Source organism: Neolamprologus multifasciatus, chromosome 2 (genome assembly GCF_963576455.1).
Source record: "Neolamprologus multifasciatus chromosome 2, fNeoMul1.2, whole genome shotgun sequence".
NCBI lineage: Eukaryota > Metazoa > Chordata > Actinopteri > Cichliformes > Cichlidae > Neolamprologus > Neolamprologus multifasciatus.
Genome location: NC_140440.1, coordinates 17519641 through 17540547, shown reverse-complemented (window position 1 = coordinate 17540547; position 20907 = coordinate 17519641). Strand labels below are relative to the sequence as shown.

General features: G+C 39.2%; 1 protein-coding gene across 1 annotated transcript in view; it reads right to left on the bottom strand.

The window, feature by feature from the left end:
• The window catches only part of fgl1 (fibrinogen-like 1), a 33268-nt gene that overhangs the window by 1397 nt on the left and 10964 nt on the right, over positions 1 to 20907 (bottom strand). The gene's annotated exons all lie outside the window — the stretch shown is intronic.

The following is a 20907-nucleotide window of genomic DNA, read 5'->3' as shown; positions in this document are numbered from 1 at the left end:
GGATAAAATTCAATTAGACCGACTCAGAATGAGAAAACTTAACCCTCTTATTTTACAATTCCCATATTTTAGTCTTTATGCTATGATAAGCTAACCAGCAGCTGACTGTAGCTTCATATTTCTGTTCAGTCTCTTTCAATTAGCATCAAGCCTTTAAAAATGGTACAATCTCATAGAGAGAAGAAAACCAGATATAAGATATATCAGAGACAGTAGCGGTTTTTGATACGGGCGGCATCGTGGTGGGGGGCGGCATCACGGGCATCGGCAATAAATAAATAAATAAATAATTGCTCGTACTCATGCTGCTCCAACATCAGCCAGCGCATATTGGTAATGGCATAGGCACCAATCGTTTTTCTATCGCCCATTTGCTGGGAGTAAGGGCGCCCTCCGTTTGCGAGGTGCGCCTGCTGCTTGCGGCACAGGGAGGAGAGGGCGGGGCGGCGGAGGATTCTCTGGCTGGCTGTAGCAGCATCTAATAACCAACTCGCAAAATAAAACAAAATAAAAACAAAACAACAAACACGACAACACCAGACATCATGATACAGACTTATAATTTGCACCGATGTTTTTTTGAAATTCTATACACGAAAAGTGAGCGCGAGAGCCCTCGGTGCGCCTGCTTGCTGCTGAAGTCAAAGTAAACTTTATTGTCATCTCCGTTACATACAGTCCAGTATATAGAGAGACGAGGCGACGAGGCTCCAGTTACAACAGTGCAAGTAAACAAACAATAAATATAAGAAGAGTAAGAAAAGAAATATACACTTTAGGACCAGGGGTAAAGGGGTCAATAACAATTTAAAATGTATAATTTACAGTTTGATGATTTAAAGTCTCACACACAACCCGTCGAAAGGGGAGGGGGCCCTGCTGCTTCCTAATAGAGCACATTTCATTCATAATGATGTAAATCCAAGCCCATTATGTATTCATGGTTTGAATCCTGGGTTGTGTGAAATCCCAGAAATAAACCCTACACAAAGTGAATCTGTGAACTAAGGTGTAGGTCTGTTAGGTTATGTTGTGGCGATCCTAGAGTTGGGGGATTTATGTTCATACTGGAGTGCAAAATTAAAACCAATGGAAGATGGACAAGAAAATTTTAAAACCATCAGGTGCTCAGTTTAGAAAAAATAGAAAAGAAGAGGAGGAGAAACGAGCAACAGATACAGGTAAGCAGATGTGTCATTGGCAGTGCTGGGAAGGTTACTTTTAAAATGTATTCCATTACAGAATACAGAATACATGCCCTAAAATGTATTCTGTAACGTATTCTGTTACGTTACTCAATGAGAGTAACGTATTCTGAATACTTTGTGTGATATTCTGGATTAGGCTCTTTGAAAGATCAGGACAGAAGGACGTGGATAGGTGCTTTATTGAACAGCAGGACATCACACACTAACTTGTTGGTTTCTTAGCGGTGCACAAACTACCCTTTTGTTGTTAGATATTGGTCAACCAAGAACTAGCCCTGTAACAGGCACTTCTGTATTTTACCACTGGGGGGCAACAAATTCACTCTATTACATTCCTCCCCTTTTAGATTTGTAATTGAAATAAGCAACCCTTTAAAGAATGTATTTCACTGCCCCCACCAAAAGAAATATTCTGTGGCCCTTACGAACAATGAACAACTGTAGCCATTACTTTCATTATTAAACTGTTCACTTCTAAAATAACTGGCAGTAAATAACTAAAACATAACTCTATATTTTCAAAGATTCAGCCTCTTTGGGGGAACTCTGCGTCTCTCTGGGTATCTGCGTTCCACAGATGGGCTTTGGGTGGTTTCTGGGGTGGATACTGGTGGTTCATCGGTTGTCTCTTTAGGTGGTTCAGGAGGTAAGGGGTGTGATGTTAAAATCCCAGGTGGACTTGGTGGTATCTCTGGAACAACACCGTCCATAATCACTTCTGGCCGTCCCTCTGAAACCGGTGAAAATATAACTGGGGGTTTCTCCACAGTCTGTCTTGTCGGATTATGATATTATTTTATGCCATGTTAGACCCCTAATTAAAGATTGTGAATTATTATGTAGTTTTAGTTTGCATTATTCTCCTGAATTAGAAGAAGGTGATAACTATTACATTTGGTAAACTGATTTGCATTACATTAGACTGCTGATTTATTGTGAATGAATGATATTGTTTTGTGATGCATTATACTGCTGAGTTATAAGAAAATATTGTTCACAGAAAGTCATCGCCTTATTTGTCTGGTTAGAAGAGAACAGAGCATACTGCCCCATCTCAGCAGGAGCAGATAAACAGGGAGCCAAGGTCGTAGCTTAGGCGCTGTGTGAGAGAAAGAATGTGAATGTTTAGGCTTTTATGATTAGGTGGGGGCCACTAGAGGCTATAAGAGTTTGATCAAGGCTCCACCATTTTGAGATCTGATGCTGTCTGCTGTATGGTGTCCATCTCCCACGCGTGTGTTCATTAAATCATCGTTTGACTTGACCCGGCCGGACCAGTGTGGTTATTTGGGTTTTCCTCCTGTATCCATCCCCAATATTTGAATCCGTAACAGTTTTGGGGGCTCGTCCTGTGGTATTGGGATGGAAGGCCTGTTTTGATTTTGATGAAAAATCTCATGAGTTTTGAAACTTGAAATAAGCTTATAAGTTACAATACTGAGTTAGAGGCTCAAGATAAAGGAAAATAATACTGAGTTAGAGGCTCAAGGTAAAGTAAAATAATACTGAGTTAGAGGCTCAGGTAGTTTGATAGGGAATTGGTCATTTTGTGAGTTAGAGGCTCCATTGGTCTAAAGGATTGCATCTGTGTTGGCCATGTTGAGAGTTAGAGGCTCCATTGTCCATAACGTTGCATCTGCGTCAGTCATACTCTTGTTTTAGAGGGTTGACGGCGGTTTAAAAGTATTATAAATTTTGTGAGAACGGTGGTTAGAGGCCACTAAGAGGCGCATAGCCCGGAGGTTACGCTCCCTCCTGGCCGCGGACGCGCGACCTTGACCTGTCGGCGAACAGGGTTAGTTCAGTTGGCTTGACTGTGGGGTACAGGGCATCCTGGAACAAGCTAGGAGTTAGAGGCTCCTTATCTGCGCTTTTTTGGACACTTTAAATTGAGTTAGGGACTTTAGAGATGAGGCCAGATACAGTTAGAGGCTGATACTGGTTAATTGATTACAAAAAAGTTGGACTTTCTTCGGTTGGACCCGTTATCTTAAATTTGTCAAAATTGTGTAGGCGCTAAAACTTTCAGGCCTGAGAGTGATTGTAAATATAAGACGTCTTTGTAAAATAACATAGAGAGTTGAGTGTGAAACGAGGCTGTGTGTGACGACAGCGCGCTGCAGCCCTGCGAGCTATTTTTAGATAGTGTGCGAACATGCAAATGAGGTGGCTGCTGTGAAGCCCACAGAGGACTTCCTGTTTAGCGTGTTATTGAGTTTTATAAGTATGATTTGCAAACAATGATACATGCCTGTAATTAAAACGCTGATTTTGCTGATTATAATATTACAAATAAAGTTTTGAATGACTACGGTGAATGTTTAATGTTTGGCTGAGTTTTGATATGGGAGAGACGGCTTCGCAGCTGCTGGGGGTAAGTGACCGGAAACTTGCATGCCCATAAAAGGCAACTGCCTGACTGTGTGAACTATGCACCAAGAGAGAGAGTAAAATCTAGGCAGATGAACCAAATGGATGTTTTAAGAAAAATAGTAAATGAATGTTTTAGTCTCTTAATACAGGTGGATTTCTCTCAACCAGGAGACCTGAGTACAGCAGCAAAAGGATAGATTAACAAAATTGGGACGACAGACAGGCCAAGCTCTGGCTCAAAATTTAACAGTTTGACCTCTCACTTTGTCCCCACCCGAAAAAGAAGCTTAAAGGACATCTTCTCCTCCAGTTATCGGTTACCATCACTGGAAATTTTCAGGCAAGTTTTTCACTGAATTGTTTTTGGCACCATGTGTCCCTGAATCTCACAAGCAAGCTCTAATTCCTGGCTGAAGACATGGAATGCTGTTATTTAAGGTGGGAAATCAAAATTTGGGAAACAAAATTAAAAACACACACAATTAGAGAAATGCCTTGTTTGAGAAAAAAGTTAAAATAACCCACCCACAAACGCACATACACGCAATGAAGAAACAGCTTACACTCATGAACACGTGAAGATTTTCCAGCAAGCTTAAAGCAGCAAAACTTAACATACACCTGATGTTAAATGATAAAGTCTATCCACTACTAACAAATAAACTCTCTGGGTTGCAGGACAACAACTTGACTTCAAAAAGACAGACACTGAACAACCAGTGATGAAACAACAAATTTAGTGGTTAAAAGAGTCAAATTGTGACATGTTTTCCTCTGATTCATTAATACAAGTGATTACTGAATGAAATAAAATTCCTTTTTGAATTATTAAACATGATCTTAAGAATTTTAACGTGTACCTGTGTTGTCCTGTCAACTTGGTGGGTTAGGAGTTGATTATATAGTGAGAAAAAACAAACAAAGGGGGGGAGAAGGCTGACACAGGGCCTGGCCCCTCTCTGAATAACACAGCCAAAACAACATCATTTTCCTGTTCGTCTGTTTTTGTTTTGTTTTTGTTTTTTCTCTTTATGCTTGATTACAGGCTGCTTTGTCGGCCCGGAAAGCCGAGGCTGACCTGGACTCCTGCTCTCCCCTCTACCATCTTTGCTCTCCCCTCTACCATCTTTGATGTGACCCTGACCAAATGCTACAGCAGCTGGACCCACAACAACAACCTGAAAATGTCAACAGTGCTGCAGGAAAGCGATCTCATGCAGCGGAGACGGAGAACACTAAATCCAAGGCCCGTTTCACTACACGGGGGAGATTTCCAGACAGCTTCAGCTGACAGAGCTGTGACGAGACACCTATTAAGCCCGGATGAAAAGTGAGGCCGAGCAAAAGAATGCTGACCTTAACAACACTGCATTAAACCTGTGCAGGACAGTGACGGACCAACACGGAGGATCGGGCAGCAAAAAGGGCGTGCCAGAGACACGAGGAGTAACTGAGGTCAGAAGGCACCTCAGATTGGACAAAAGCAGCAGAAGAACATAAGCTGAAGGCACAGGTGTCGGGGCTCAGCCAGGAGCTGACCTCTGAGAAGAGCCGAACAGCAGAGCTGCAGAAGGCCGTGGAGCAAAGCAAGGAAAACATCAATAAACTTCAATCTGACGTGTACGGAAAAGACTGAGGTTTCTGCCCTCAGTGAGAGCTCAAGGCATCAGAGCAGAAACTGAGCATGGCTCAGGAGGAGCTGGCTGCTAATCGAACCCATCAGTCAGGCTTAGAGTCCCAGATACAGGACTTTAAATCAGGCCGGAGCTTGCTGGAGCAGGAGGTTGTCAAACCTGACGAGAAGCTCCAACAGCAGGAGCAAACCCTGAAGGACCTACAGAACCAAAAAGGGTCAAGTTAAGGAGGAGCTGGACAAGGAGAAGATGCAGGACACTGGAGAAAAGGACTGCCTCAATTGGGGCCAGAACCAGTATGGAGAGAACTTTGGGCAGCAGCACCAATGGACCCAAACGGACTGAAAAGGGGGAGGGCAGGACCCCAGAGCACGCTTCAGGCCATGGTTTACCCAGAACACCAGAACAGGAAAGTGATGAACACAAAACACCAGTGTTGGGTAAGTTACTTTAAAATAGTAACTTAGTTACATTACTAGTTACTTCTATCAAAAGTAACTCAGTTACTTCAAGTTACTCGTTACTTTCAAAGTAACTAGTTACTAGGGAAAGTAACTTTGGTTTTACTCAGAATTCTCTTATTAATGTGTTGCTTCCATAACTTTGCCAGTCTTCTAGCTTGCTTACTTGCCACAAGTGCACTGTGCCACCTACCAATAGAAAGGAAAAGATAATGTGCATATTTCCACGAGAGAAATCCCACGCCTGGACCATCATTGACCGCTGCCATGATTCTAGCCTACGTCACAGCGTCATGTGCGCCTTTTACATCCAACACAAAAACTGCAGTCGTGGTGCTTTGATTGTACTCAGAACTCGGAAATTCTGCCTTCTAAATAGGAAGATATAGGTAACACCAGACTGCAGATGAGCTGCATACAGGGCTGGACTGGGACAAAAAATCGGCCCGGGCGTTTTGACTAGAGACCGGCCCGCCATTATAGGAAAACTCATAAAGCCTTTGAATGAAAACAAACGCTGTTGTGACAGTGATGTACACTGTCTTGATGGTATATATGCATCAATCTATCAATCGTTTGTTGTAAGATTCAGATAATTATTTTTTAAAAGCTAGACATTTTAAATGAGAATAAGAAAGAAAAGTATTTCTTTGTGCCCACCTCTCCCTGTTAATGCCCTACCTGGCCCCCCTGGCAAAACTTTGCTAGATCCGCACCTGCACAGTTACCAGCTGTCAGCTACCTAAAAAGGATCCTGGGGTTATCTGTCTCTCAGAAACAGTTCATAACTTCCCTTCAACTCATTCATGTCACCTAAAAGGTAAACCTGTTTCTCCATCACCTGTTCAGCTCTGATGATTCAGTAAGGACATCTCCTGGTTTCATCTTCATGTTTCCCTCTCACCAGATAACCAAACCGACATCATGACCAGCAGCTTTTTTGCAGCTGTGGCTCCAGCAAACATCAGCTGATACTAGAAATTAATATTAAATAAATTCTAACAACAGCTGATCAAGCTTAAACGTGCTGCTGTTGTTTAACGTGACATCGGCTGGTTTCCTCTTTCTGGCGCAAAGTGGGCGATAAACAAACAAGAGAGCCGATCAGCTGATCATTGATCAGTTTTCATGATTGAAGTAGAAACGGGAGAGGGAAGGGGGAGAATGAAAGAAGAAGAGACAGCTGTGCAGCAAAGACACAGAATAACTCCAGCTTTGTGTCTTTTTCATTGTACCTGAATTACACCGCGGTAAAGTGAGCCGTCATTTGTGAGACGCGGTCAAGCCAGCCGCCTCTTATCAGCCGCATAAATTTCCTTGCGCTTTTACACCAGTCTTTACGGTAGCGCCTTTTCGCTTTATATCCCGATTGAGAGCCTAGACCCGCGCACACGCGCACGCGCGCGCACACATTACGATGGAACAGCCCAATACAGTCAATACAATTATGTCTATTACAAAAATTCATTAGAAATCATCCTTAGTAGTTGAGGTCCAACTTTCAACACATCCCTTCTCTGGGAAGCCTACTGTACCTGTGTGCCAAGTTTCATCCAGATTTACTGTAGAATTCCTCAGAAATTAAAGGAAACGTATATTCAATGCAATACAGTCAATACACTACAATTATGTCAAATTTCAAAAATTCATTAAAAATCATCCTTAGTAGTTGAGGTCCAACTTTCAACAGATTCCTTCTCTGGGAAGCCTACTGTACCTGTGTGCCAAGTTTCATCCAGATTTACTGTAAAATTCCTCAGAAATTAAAGGACATTTATATTCAATGCAATACAGTCAATACACTACAATTATGTCAATTACAAAAATTCATTAAAAATCATCCTTAGTAGTTGAGGTCCAACTTTCAACACATCCCTCCTCTGGGACACCTACTGTACCTGTGTGCCAAGTTTCATCCAGATTTACTGTGGAATTCCTCAGAAATTAAAGGAAACTTATATTCAATGCAATACAGTCAATACACTACAATTATGTCAAATTTCAAAAATTCATTAGAAATCATCCTTAGTAGTTGAGGTCCAACTTTCAACACATCCCTCCTCTGGGACACCTACTGTACCTGTGTGCCAAGTTTCATCCAGATTTACTGTAGAATTCCTCAGAAATTAAAGGAAACTTATATTCAATGCAATACAGTCAATACACTACAATTATGTCAATTACAAAAATTCATTAAAAATCATCCTTAGTAGTTGAGGTCCAACTTTCAACACATCCCTCCTCTGGGACACCTACTGTACCTGTTTGCCAAGTTTCATCCAGATTTACTGTAGAATTCCTCAGAAATTAAAGGACATTTATATTCAATGCAATACAGTCAATACACTACAATTATGTCAAATTTCAAAAATTCATTAGAAATCATCCTTAGTAGTTGAGGTCCAACTTTCAACACATTCCTTCTCTGGGACACCTACTGTACCTGTGTGCCAAGTTTCATCCAGATTTACTGTAGAATTCCTCAGAAATTAAAGGACATTTATATTCAATGCAATACAGTCAATACACTACAATTATGTCAATTTCAAAAATTCATTAAAAATCATCCATAATAGTTGATGTCCAACTTTCAACACCGTCTTACTCTGGGCGACCTACGGTATCTCTGGGCCAAGTTACATCTCAATTCACTGTAATCTTTATCAAAAATTGAAAGAACAATTATATGTCAATGCTGGCTGTGTGCCTTTCAAAGTGACACTAAATAACAGAACTCAGGCACATCAGGGAATAATCCAAAAGGCGGATTTATTAAACAAAAACAACATACAAAATATCCCTAACCCATACTACATAACCTAAAAAGAAACAAAGGGACACTTAGAAGCACAAGAAAACAATACTATACTGAAAGGGCAAGAGACACAGCCCAAACATAATCCACAACTAAAACGCCAAAAGAACAAGTCATCCCACATAGCAGACGGGTGTTGCCTGGATCTGGTGTGAAGCCGGCACTGCTGGCTGACTTCTGGCATGGTAAGATGGCACTGTTTATGTGATGGCATGCTACATCTGGCCTGATTGGGTGAATGTGACATGTTGTATAGAGCACTTTGAGTAATATGGGTGAGTAAAAAGGCGCTATATAAGAATCAGTCCATTCACTGTCTGAACAGAGTTTTGTCATGACAGCTTATTTGATTGTCTTCACTGACTCGCTATCCGCCTTAGTGCAGCTGCCGTACCATCCTGGGATGCAGTAAGTTAGTAGGCTCTCAATGGGCGAGTGGTGGAAGGTCAGCAGAGGATGTCTGGGATGATTGCATTAAAGGCTGAGCTGTAGTCCACAAAGAGCATTCTGGCGTAGCTCTGCCGCTTTTCTGGCATAGCTCTGCCGCTGTTCACCCTCCACTCAGCACCGAGTGGAGGAACAACATATCGCGCCATCGGCCCCTGTGGCCAACACCAGTAGGCGGTAGGTGAAGTGTCTTGCCCAAGGACACAACAACTGAGACTGTGGGAGCTGGGGCTCGAACCAGCAACCTTCCGGTGACAAGACGAACTGCCAACTCTCATTATGCAATGTACTGTTTAAAAGAAAAATCTTTTTTTTGCGTTGACAACATACATTCATCTTCATTTCAAATAAGTAGTTATTTTTCACACAGAGAGCAATACCATTCTCCAGCCTCTGCTGTCCAAAACTACTCTGTATTCATCTGGAGGCACTTTGTGTGAAACCATTTTAAATAGCTCTCATGCAGGAACAAAGCAATTGTATAAAATGAAGTGAGGGAATGGAGCTATAAATAGATTAATATAGAGATATGAAAATAAACTTATATATAGACATAGGAACACAAGTTTTAACATTAATGTTTCTGGGATATAATAAACAATATAAGCATACAGGTGACTAAGCAAACATTGTGGCATACAAAGTGAGAGAGTGCAGTGAGTCATGTTTATTCCTGTTCAATATGTGTCTGACACAAGTGGATGAATTAAAAAGTCTGACAGCAGCAGCAACAACAGGCAATGCCTTCCTGATGACTTTCTATCTGGTTACATCTTTGTCTTTGATGCCTGTATCCCAGCTTGAAGAGTCCTGGACCTTTTTTCTAGTCAGTGGGTGTATAGGCAAACAACTCTGGCTTGTCACCCAGTTGGATTTCCTGGTAATTGTCAGGTGGCACTATCTACAAATCAGGACACATTAACTATGATATTAAAAAATTGACATGATGACATAGTCCTTGGTCAGTTTACCAAGCATTTCTCAGTTTTGTTCTTTATAGTTCTGTTCATCATATCATTGTTTGTGAGTCCTGGATTATTTGATGATATGTTTACAATATGTATTCTTTTGTTTTCAGTTCCATATTGCTTTTAAGTGTAGTTCTTTTTAAGCATTCCACAAGTGGATGGAACACTTGTGAAAACACTCTAGTGTTAAAGCCAGTCTTGTATTCATGTCTGTTTACGGTTTTGTCTGTGTCAAGCTCGTGTGTCTTAGTCTGTGTTTTAGTTTGGTGGCCTCTTGTCTCTTTCTTGTGTTGAGTCTTACTTCCATTGTCTTCTTATTCCCAATGTATCCCTGCTGTGTTACACAGCTGTCTCCAATTCCCCTAATCACCATCCTATTTATACATTTTGCCAATCTCCCGGTCTGAAGTACATTATTCTATTCGATTCTATTCTATTCTATTTATACAGCACCAAACCACAACAACAGTCACCTAAAGACACTTTATGTTGCTGGTTAAAAACACAACAATAATACAAAGAAAGCCCCAACAATTTAAGTACCCCATATGAGCTAACATTTAGTGTGAGTGGGAAGGAAAAACTCCATTTGAAGAGGTAGAGACATCTGGCAGAAACAGGCTCAAGGAGAGACAGCCATCTACTGTGACTGGCTGAGGTTGATGAAAAGGAGACAGAACAACATATACACTGTGCAAGAGATACATACTAACTAATGATTAAATGCAGAGAGGTGTATAAACACAGAAAGAGCAAAGAAGGAAAAAATTCATACATGATGGGAAGCCCACAAGAGCCTAGGCTTATTGCAGCACAAATAAGGGAAGATTCAGGGTCACCTGATCCACTCTAACTGTATTATTTGTCAAAACTGAGGGTTTTAATGCTAATCTCAAAAGCAGAGACGGGTGTTTGTCTTCTAAATTAATATAGAATAGAATAGAATTCAACTTTATTGTCATTGCACATGTCACAGGTACAAGGCAACAAAATGCAGTTTGCATCCATCAAGAAGTGCTTTAGCCATGATATAGATATATTACAATATATATTAGCAATAATATAGGTATGTAAGTATATTACAGAAATGGGTCTATTATGGTATGTTACAATGTACACGGTATGAAGGTATGTTATGAATATGCTATAACTATAAGTATGTACAGGCTATGAACAGGATATAAACATGAAAAACTATACAGAATATGAAATTAAAAAAACTATACAGAAATATGAGATATACAGCTATACACAAATGTGAAATATGCAGGTTATAAACAGTTGTAGAATTAAAAATTATCGTATTGTACAGAATGATGTGAGCTGCATCCACAGAAGAGAGGCCTGAGAGATGATTCCTGTTCAACCTTAAAATTCTATAGGAACCACAAGTACACTTAATATTCCAAAATTAAAATCTGGATTTCAAAGCGAGTCAGTGAAGACAATCAAATAAGCTGTCATGACAAAACTCTGTTCAGACAGTGAATGGACTGATTCTTATATAGCGCCTTTTTACTCACCCATATTACTCAAAGTGCTCTATACAACATGTCACATTCACCCAATCAGGCCAGATGTAGCATGCCATCACATAAACAGTGCCATCTTACCATGCCAGAAGTCAGCCAGCAGTGCCGGCTTCACACCAGATCCAGGCAACACCCGTCTGCTATGTGGGATGACTTGTTCTTTTGGCGTTTTAGTTGTGGATTATGTTTGGGCTGTGTCTCTTGCCCTTTCAGTATAGTATTGTTTTCTTGTGCTTCTAAGTGTCCCTTTGTTTCTTTTTAGGTTATGTAGTATGGGTTAGGGATATTTTGTATGTTGTTTTTGTTTAATAAATCCGCCTTTTGGATTATTCCCTGATGTGCCTGAGTTCTGTTATTTAGTGTCACTTTGAAAGGCACACAGCCAGCATTGACATATAATTGTTCTTTCAATTTTTGATAAAGATTACAGTGAATTGAGATGTAACTTGGCCCAGAGATACCGTAGGTCGCCCAGAGTAAGACGGTGTTGAAAGTTGGACATCAACTATTATGGATGATTTTTAATGAATCTTTGAAATTTGACATAATTGTAGTGTATTGACTGTATTGCATTGAATATAAGTTTCCTTTAATTTCTGAGGAATTCTACAGTAAATCTGGATGAAACTTGGCACACAGGTACAGTAGGTGTCCCAGAGGAGGGATGTGTTGAAAGTTGGACCTCAACTACTAAGGATGATTTCTAATGAATTTTTGTAATTGACATAATTGTAGTGTATTGACTGTATTGCATTGAATATAAATGTCCTTTAATTTCTGAGGAATTCTACAGTAAATCTGGATGAAACTTGGCACACAGGTACAGTAGGTGTCCCAGAGGAGGGATGTGTTGAAAGTTGGACCTCAACTACTAAGGATGATTTTTAATGAATTCTTGTAATTGACATAATTGTAGTGTATTGACTGTATTGCATTGAATATAAGTTTCCTTTAATTTCTGAGGAATTCTACAGTAAATCTGGATGAAACCTGGCACACAGGTACAGTAGGTGTCCCAGAGGAGGGATGTGTTGAAAGTTGGACCTCAACTACTAAGGATGATTTCTAATGAATTTTTGAAATTTGACATAATTGTAGTGTATTGACTGTATTTCATTGAATATAAGTTTCCTTTAATTTCTGAGGAATTCTACAGTAAATCTGGATGAAACCTGGCACACAGGTACAGTAGGTGTCCCAGAGGAGGGATGTGTTGAAAGTTGGACCTCAACTACTAAGGATGATTTCTAATGAATTTTTGAAATTTGACATAATTGTAGTGTATTGACTGTATTGCATTGAATATAAGTTTCCTTTAATTTCTGAGGAATTCTACAGTAAATCTGGATGAAACTTGGCACACAGGTACAGTAGGTGTCCCAGAGGAGGGATGTGTTGAAAGTTGGACCTCAACTACTAAGGATGATTTTTAATGAATTTTTGAAATTTGACATAATTGTAGTGTATTGACTGTATTGCATTGAATATAAGTTTCCTTTAATTTCTGAGGAATTCTACAGTAAATCTGGATGAAACTTGGCACACAGGTACAGTAGGTGTCCCAGAGGAGGGATGTGTTGAAAGTTGGACCTCAACTACTAAGGATGATTTCTAATGAATTTTTGAAATTTGACATAATTGTAGTGTATTGACTGTATTGCATTGAATATAAATGTCCTTTAATTTCTGAGGAATTCTACAGTAAATCTGGATGAAACTTGGCACACAGGTACAGTAGGTGTCCCAGAGGAGGGATGTGTTGAAAGTTGGACCTCAACTACTAAGGATGATTTTTAATGAATTCTTGTAATTGACATAATTGTAGTGTATTGACTGTATTGCATTGAATATAAGTTTCCTTTAATTTCTGAGGAATTCTACAGTAAATCTGGATGAAACTTGGCACACAGGTACAGTAGGTGTCCCAGAGGAGGGATGTGTTGAAAGTTGGACCTCAACTACTAAGGATGATTTCTAATGAATTTTTGAAATTTGACATAATTGTAGTGTATTGACTGTATTGCATTGAATATAAATGTCCTTTAATTTCTGAGGAATTCTACAGTAAATCTGGATGAAACTTGGCACACAGGTACAGTAGGTGTCCCAGAGGAGGGATGTGTTGAAAGTTGGACCTCAACTACTAAGGATGATTTTTAATGAATTCTTGTAATTGACATAATTGTAGTGTATTGACTGTATTGCATTGAATATAAGTTTCCTTTAATTTCTGAGGAATTCTACAGTAAATCTGGATGAAACTTGGCACACAGGTACAGTAGGTGTCCCAGAGGAGGGATGTGTTGAAAGTTGGACCTCAACTACTAAGGATGATTTCTAATGAATTTTTGAAATTTGACATAATTGTAGTGTATTGACTGTATTGCATTGAATATAAGTTTCCTTTAATTTCTGAGGAATTCTACAGTAAATCTGGATGAAACTTGGCACACAGGTACAGTAGGTGTCCCAGAGGAGGGATGTGTTGAAAGTTGGACCTCAACTACTAAGGATGATTTTTAATGAATTTTTGTAATTGACATAATTGTAGTGTATTGACTGTATTGCATTGAATATAAGTTTCCTTTAATTTCTGAGGAATTCTACAGTAAATCTGGATGAAACTTGGCACACAGGTACAGTAGGTGTCCCAGAGGAGGGATGTGTTGAAAGTTGGACCTCAACTACTAAGGATGATTTTTAATGAATTTTTGAAATTTGACATAATTGTAGTGTATTGACTGTATTGCATTGAATATAAGTTTCCTTTAATTTCTGAGGAATTCTACAGTAAATCTGGATGAAACTTGGCACACAGGTACAGTAGGTGTCCCAGAGGAGGGATGTGTTGAAAGTTGGACCTCAACTACTAAGGATGATTTTTAATGAATTTTTGAAATTTGACATAATTGTAGTGTATTGACTGTATTGCATTGAATATAAGTTTCCTTTAATTTCTGAGGAATTCTACAGTAAATCTGGATGAAACTTGGCACACAGGTACAGTAGGTGTCCCAGAGGAGGGATGTGTTGAAAGTTGGACCTCAACTACTAAGGATGATTTCTAATGAATTTTTGAAATTTGACATAATTGTAGTGTATTGACTGTATTGCATTGAATATAAATGTCCTTTAATTTCTGAGGAATTCTACAGTAAATCTGGATGAAACTTGGCACACAGGTACAGTAGGTGTCCCAGAGGAGGGATGTGTTGAAAGTTGGACCTCAACTACTAAGGATGATTTTTAATGAATTCTTGTAATTGACATAATTGTAGTGTATTGACTGTATTGCATTGAATATAAGTTTCCTTTAATTTCTGAGGAATTCTACAGTAAATCTGGATGAAACTTGGCACACAGGTACAGTAGGTGTCCCAGAGGAGGGATGTGTTGAAAGTTGGACCTCAACTACTAAGGATGATTTCTAATAAATTTTTGAAATTTGACATAATTGTAGTGTATTGACTGTATTGCATTGAATATAAATGTCCTTTAATTTCTGAGGAATTCTACAGTAAATCTGGATGAAACTTGGCACACAGGTACAGTAGGTGTCCCAGAGGAGGGATGTGTTGAAAGTTGGACCTCAACTACTAAGGATGATTTTTAATGAATTCTTGTAATTGACATAATTGTAGTGTATTGACTGTATTGCATTGAATATAAGTTTCCTTTAATTTCTGAGGAATTCTACAGTAAATCTGGATGAAACCTGGCACACAGGTACAGTAGGTGTCCCAGAGGAGGGATGTGTTGAAAGTTGGACCTCAACTACTAAGGATGATTTCTAATGAATTTTTGAAATTTGACATAATTGTAGTGTATTGACTGTATTTCATTGAATATAAGTTTCCTTTAATTTCTGAGGAATTCTACAGTAAATCTGGATGAAACTTGGCACACAGGTACAGTAGGTGTCCCAGAGGAGGGATGTGTTGAAAGTTGGACCTCAACTACTAAGGATGATTTTTAATGAATTTTTGAAATTTGACATAATTGTAGTGTATTGACTGTATTGCATTGAATATAAGTTTCCTTTAATTTCTGAGGAATTCTACAGTAAATCTGGATGAAACTTGGCACACAGGTACAGTAGGCTTCCCAGAGAAGGAATGTGTTGAAAGTTGGACCTCAACTACTAAGGATGATTTCTAATGAATTTTTGTAATAGACATAATTGTATTGACTGTATTGGGCTGTTCCACCGTAATGTGTGCGCGCGCGTGCGCGCGTGCGCGGGTCTAGGCTCTCAATCGGGATATAAAGCGAAAAGGCGCTACCGTAAAGACTGGTGTAAAAGCGCAAGGAAATTTATGCGGCGGATAAGAGGCGGCTGGCTTGATCGCGGCTCACAAATGACGGCTCACTTTACCGCGGTTGAATTACGGGACAAACTGTTCTTTTTCACCTCAATAAGAAACGCGTAATATTTTATCTGAATACCAGACGGGACAGTTGGCAACTCTAATAACTTATGAACAAAATAAAGTTCAACATCATTAACTTCATAGCACCCACCCAGCTGTATAGAAACTCCGTCATGCTAGCTAGTACACAGTACGGAAAAAGTCAGAATAACGAAAATAAACTCCACCTAAACTTGGTTTATATCTGACTCAGATAGCCTGCAGGTCATAACTTCTTACCTGAAGTTCAGTTCACACTTGGACCGGCGGCCGCCTCGGGTCTCTTTTCCTTCTGCGTCCCCTTTCCCTCATCCACCTGCTGCCTCCACCACTTGCTAATGTTACTGAATCTGTGGAAGCTCCGCGATAGCCACCACACGAAGTAACGAGTAACGACCCTATCTAAATCCCAGTAACGACTAACGCGTTCCTGATTTTGGCATAATAACTAGTTACCGTGCTCGTTACCACAATAATAACGTAGTTACTGTAACGCGTTACTTAATAACGCGTTAGTCCCAACACTGCAAAACACACACAAACACACATTTACATACACTGACTCAGAAGCAAGAGAAACACACATATGAACACATATGCACTTGTTGATTGACTGAGAAATGACACACACACGCACACAAATCGAAATGCTGATTCAATTCATTGAGAAGTGATCCACACACACACACACATATACATGTTTGTGCAATGAAGAGTGATACACACACGCTGATGCAATGAAGAATGCTTTACTAACAAATGCTATGCTGATACGCAAAATGCTGCACATAAACGTCCAAATACAGAATTTGTTACAACAACAAGAAGCCATTGATTGTTAATTGGTTAAATGCATTTCATGTCACCCAGAGGGCATTTGTGTAGATTTAGGGGACAGGGTCTAAAGCAGTTTGGTTATGAAAACAATGTCTGTGAGTGATGTCTGTTTATGGCTCAAGGCCTCGACTGAATTGTTTACTGTGCTTCACACAGCCTGATAAGGAGCAGAGGTACAGAGTGAAAATGATGAATTAACGGTGTGAGCCTTATTTCGGAGCACCACATTTTTGTGATTGAGATTTAACCCTTTAAGACCTACCATAGAACCAAGTCCGCCAGAGCTTATATTATATTTTTACATGCTGTGGAGCCATTTTTGGGAGCATTTCAAGTTGCTATACATCAATACAACCATTACAGCCTAGATTTTAATAATATGTATGCATTAAGTGCATAGTAATTACATAAATTGCAAAAAAGTGCAATAAACTACAAAAAAATTGAAAATCCTTTTTGTTTTTTTAACATATATTTCTAGTTAGAGAAATTTAAGAGGCTTATCCCTCAAAACTGTAAATACAAAAAAGTTGCACAAAATAGTTTCCCACCACAGGAAATTTATTTTGAGTGTCTTCATAGTTTTATTTTTGAAATACACCAATTTTTATATACTGCAGGAAAAACGAAAATAAATATTATGATGCAAATTTGCAAAAAAGCAGCATATGCATCAAAATAAACTATTTCCAGCAGTGCAATATGAGTCCTAAGCATCCCAGAAACAACACAGAAAGTCATAAAGTCAAACATAACTTTAAAAAACACCAGTATAGGCTCATTGAGGCCCGGACGATAAAAAACTACATTTCCGCGAAAATGACGTCACTTCCGGTTTCGGGCAGGTCATGGCGGACATGCGATAGTTCGCGCTGACATCTAATCCACCGTAGGAAGTGTTATGAACAGCTGATCGGATCTGCAAAGCGTGTTTCTGGAATATTATGTTTTTGTTGCTGCAAGTGCTTTTTATGCAGTTTTTGCAAAGCTATATGTGGAAGGAAACTGTGACCTAGCACAAGCTGATGGCATAAGATGTAAGTACAACTCCTCCGGTTTCATATGCAAAAAAAATTATTGCGCTAGCTCACGTGGTTGCAGAGCTACCGGGATTTAAAAATAGTTACGCAAAACAGAGCGTGCCTGCTCCAACCGGTTTTAAAGGGTTAATGGAAGGAGGAACACACTAAAGAAATAAATAAATAAATAAATAAAAGAAAGAGAAAAAAAGAAAAGGGGGCCAGCCCTTGGATTTACGTAAGCATCCCACATGTATTTAACACAATTGCCTCAGGCGTTAAAGATCTGTACAAAATTCAACAGGAAATCATAGCTTCCCTGTATTTCCTATATTGTTGGCATGCTGGTGAGTGCTGTTGCTCCACAGTAAGAAGGTCCTGGGTGCAAGTCCACAGTCTGGTTAGTTTGCAGTGGTTTCTCTCTGGGTATTCTGGTTTCCTGCCACAGTGAAAAGTCATGCAGCTGTTAGAGCTAGGTTAATTGATGATTTTAAATTATCCGTGAATGTAAGTGTAAATGGTTGTTTGTTTCTAGGTGATAGACTGGTGACCTGTCCGGGGTGCACCCTGCCTCGTAACCTATCACTTTAGAGTTATTTCCCAGCCCTCGTGCAATTAGGATAAAGATAGGAGGATGGTAGTTGTTGTAGACCCATTCAATTTTTATGGTAACCAGGATTTAGACTTTGTTGAACCGTAGGCAATATGAAGACAACATGTAGTATTTAAGGGACCAAGTAGAATTTGGATAAAAGTTATTGAATAGGGTTGAAATAAAATGACAGAATTGTGAAGAATTAAAATATTCCAGGAGCTCAACTTACTACATATGAACATGTCTTAATCGTGTAATATGAACTCAAAATGCACAGGTTTACTGAATATGAAAAGGTTGTGTTGATTTAACTCAGTTGTTTAAGTTTCTACCAAAGCAAAACATTTGTGTGCAACTGGTGTCCAGTATTGAATCAAATAAGTCAAACACGTTTTTGTCAGTGCAAAAGAAGTTACGGTACCTGTATTCCTACACAATATTGTCCCGGGACGGAGAAAAACTTTCTGGTGAAGTTTTGGTTGATTTTGGGTTTTGCTTAACACTAGGTTGATTTTATCAGTGAGGTTTGGATTGTTTTCTTTCTCTAAGAGAGAGAAAGATGGTTTTATGTTTGGACATGTTTCCAACGGGCCCCAGTATTTGTTATTATATGAGTATTTTATTGGTTACGTTTGTTTTTGCTTTTGTTACAGTGCACTGAAATAAGAACATCTGAGAGGAGTGATCCACCGGTGGTGATATTTTGGTATTTTGTGAGTTCCTGATTTAACAAATCAGCTCTTTAATCCAGGCCTGAGAGATCGAACTTTAAAGCGCTATAAAATATTCTTACTGAAAACAGTTGCAAAGTATTTTTCTCCATGATTATAATGGGCTCTGGAGAAATTCACTTATATGGGACATTGATCATATGAGAAGTCCTGAACCTAAAAGGATTGCAGCGAGTCAATCCAGTCCAAAAAAAAAAACAAGGAACTGTTTTTCCTTTAAAATGATGACGTCATCTTGCTGGTGATGGAGCCTCGAATAGGTTGCGTGTGAGACTCCATTATCAGCAATATCTGGTATGAATGTGTGTGAATGTATGCATGTGACTGGACTGTGATGGACTGACGACTAAAAGTTTTAACTGACTTGACACTGAGACAAAAACGGTACCGACTTTAGGATTAGTAAATGTCCACAAACAATTCACCCCGCCTGTAAAAGAAGGGTGGATGTTTTGTCTTGCTTTGTTTTGTTTTTGCAGGAGTAGAAGGAGGACAGAGACTAAAGGGGGAGGCTGTAGCTTCACATGAGTGTGAACTGCAGACTTAACCCTTTGGTTGCTAATTTTGAGTTACTGATGTTTCCATCAAGAAAATTGTGTTTTATTAGCTGTGTTTCGATTAATGTATCACATTATATTGTTGGGAATGTTAAAATGCTAAAGTGAAGAGAAGCTTTGATTTCACTCAAGACTGAACATGTTATTATTAACCATAGCAGGCCACTGTAAAAAGCCAATTAATTTTGATAGATAAAGACAAAAACTCTATTGATGCCTATGAATAACAGGGGAATGATAGACTTGTCACATTCAAAATAGAGATATGTAATGACAAACCTTGGTCCACGTCATTTAGGTTCTCCATTGAAATAGTCAATAATTTAGAAAAGTAAGATAGAACCGACAGGGGCATGTGCTGAGATGTGGTGCTGCACAAGAACAAGAGCAAAATAAAGAAAAATTATTGTGTTTAGCTTTGATAAATTCAAATTAAAATGTACCATTACACTCAGAGGATCAATATGAAATTCAATATATGCTAATTTTGTATGAAGTACGTGACTGATAACTGTTCTGTCCTGAGCTTTTGTTTTTACAGCGCCCACTTGACCACACCAACAGTTTCTCGCCACCAAAAGGGGTACTTGCAAAGAATAGGGAGGAATATCATCAGAAGTGGGAAAGGTAAGCCCCGATGGGGGTGATAACATTATTAATTTCACGTATGGTCAAATTCTTAAAACTTGACCCCAAACATGAAAAATTCTTCAAACATTTAGAGACAGAGTGGAGTTCTAGATAAACATAATGCAGCAAACCACATAAGGATGGACCATTGGAATTAATAAGATGGTGAAAAAACACGCAGGAAAAATGTTGATCATGTTGATTATGTTTATTCCAGTGTGTAGAGATTGGCTAATCTGACCAGGAAATGTTATAAATGGATTGTCGGAACAATCAGTGTTAAAGTCACCTTTGACAGTCCAGACTAAGATGGCGTTGGACATCTTCAGGGCGGAAAAGGGTTGGTGTGACCAAGGTGTGGTTTGGCTTGTTGTATGTATATTTCATAATGATACAGCTCTGGATGGACCAGTTACCAGGGCATGGAAGGAGGACAGACTCATTAAATGAGGAGAAGGAATTTTCTGGGATTGGAGATCCTGTGGGTGAGTGGTTGACTAAAAGCATGCATAAAATAAAAGCTATTTTTTGTTATTGATTGGTAATAGATTGATAATTGGCCACATTCACAGTTGTATTGACTTGTAGTGGACGTAGTCTACTTCATGTTTAAGCACTCTAATTAACAGATTGAAAATAGTGACATTAAAGGAAGAATATGCAGTGCCACCCTGTCAAATGCCAGTGCCGG